The following is a 2,011-nucleotide window of genomic DNA, read 5'->3' as shown; positions in this document are numbered from 1 at the left end:
CTATTCCACATACTCTCTTACATTCTCTCACACATTTCCTTTAGTTTATTTATCTTTGACTTGGGTATCTTGCATTTTTCTAAATTTTCACATATTTCTAAATATGGTTTACTATTTTGAAAAATATTTTATTGGGCATATGATATAGGGTAAGATATGTAATATATTTCTATTATATTAAATAGTATCAATCTATATCAATTAAAAATTATTTTTGTGTTATGATAAGATTTGGTTTATGGATAGGGTGTAATATTTATATGTATATGTATATGTATATGTATATGTATATATATATGTATCTGTATCTGTATCTATTTTTGTATCTGTATCTATATCTGTATATGTATAGATATATACATATACATATACATATACATATCATATGATGTGATGGTTAAGTTTAGATTATAGTTTGTCTTAATATTCAATTGGGAAAAGGGTTGTCTTGATAACATTTTCATGTTCATATTTTGATAAGATTTGATTTACCATTATGGTACAATGTGGTATTTTTGTAATGCTATATTTGTTTTTATGGTTAGATTTTGGTTGTAATTTGGCTTATTACTCAATTGTGAAAAGGAATATAATTTATTTTAATTTACAATTATGATTTTAACTTAAAATTTATGTAGTACTATGTTGAATTATGTTCAAAATTAGGGTACGATAGGATACAAGGCTAGATTTGGTATTTATTTAATATTAGGGACTCTTAATGGATTCAGTCTAGTTAATTTTTTTCCCTTTATTTACCTTCTAACTCTAGCCCCTGTGTCTCACTCTGTTCCCCCTTTTCTAACTCCTTCGTAGATGCCCCCCCGCCCCCTCTCTCTCACACACACACACACACATGTCCTTTATGCTATATTTTCATCATGGTATCTAGTATTCAATTAAGTTTAGTATTGGAGATTTATATTAAATATTATAAGGAATAATATTTTATTTAGTTTCAAATAATGGTAAACTGGGCTAAAATTTAGTATTTAGTATTTATTAAATATACAAATTAATAACCAAATCAATTTTTGAAATATATTTGTGTAATATATTTTGATATTATATATATTTAGATTAAAAATTATAAATATACAAAAATATTATATAATTTATGTAATAATATTCTTGTATTAAATATTTTAAAATAGCTTATCTTATATAATAATAGTTTATCTATTTCTCAATGGTTAAATGATATTGGGCCTATTTTTTGACTTTTATTATTATAATAATTTAAATTTACTTTTTATATCTATTTATATTTAATAATGATCTAGTTTAATGATTATGATATTTTAAAAAAAAATTCATTTATATGATTCATCATATCCAATTATTTCAATGTTAAAAAGTATTTTTTTTGTAGGTAATAGTGTGATCTAAAATGTTGATGCAACAATTAGAATACAATGTACCCAAAAAATACAACAAAGAATAATAAAGTTTTAAACATAATGAGGTTAAATCAATAAATAAATATCTTTATTAAGAAAGATTAATTATAGATCTTATTATGTTAGAAAAGAATCATTTTTAGTCAAAAATAATAAATTATAACTAATAAAACATATATATTAATGAAAAGGGCTACAATTTGCAATTGACAGAATAAGGTAAAACATATTTAATGAAAAAAATATTGTGCTTGATAATATAAAAGTTGAATAATTTTTTTATACATGAATAATATCATATCTTTTATCAATATTACCTAATTTGGTCAATGTGAAGACTTTAAAAAATAATCACTAATGATTTAAGTATTATGACCTTCATTTTCTTCATGACTAGCTTTGATTTCTTCCAAAACATTTGGAAAAATAGCTATTCTATTAAATGCCTCCCATACTTTTTCTTTAACATTTCTAATTCTCAAAATTTCATTCTCCAACACGAAATCAATTCATGTGCTTAAATTTAGCATATTGTATTTATTAAATATACAAATTAATAACCAAATTCAATTCTTGAAATATATTTGTACAATATATATTGATATTGCATA

This window comes from Cupressus sempervirens, chromosome 8, assembly GCF_028749045.1.
Source record: "Cupressus sempervirens isolate cs-2001-9-10 chromosome 8, ASM2874904v1, whole genome shotgun sequence".
In the NCBI taxonomy this organism is placed as follows: Eukaryota; Viridiplantae; Streptophyta; class Pinopsida; order Cupressales; family Cupressaceae; genus Cupressus; species Cupressus sempervirens.
The sequence above is the reverse complement of the archived record's forward strand: the minus strand, read 5'-3'. Positions refer to the sequence as shown.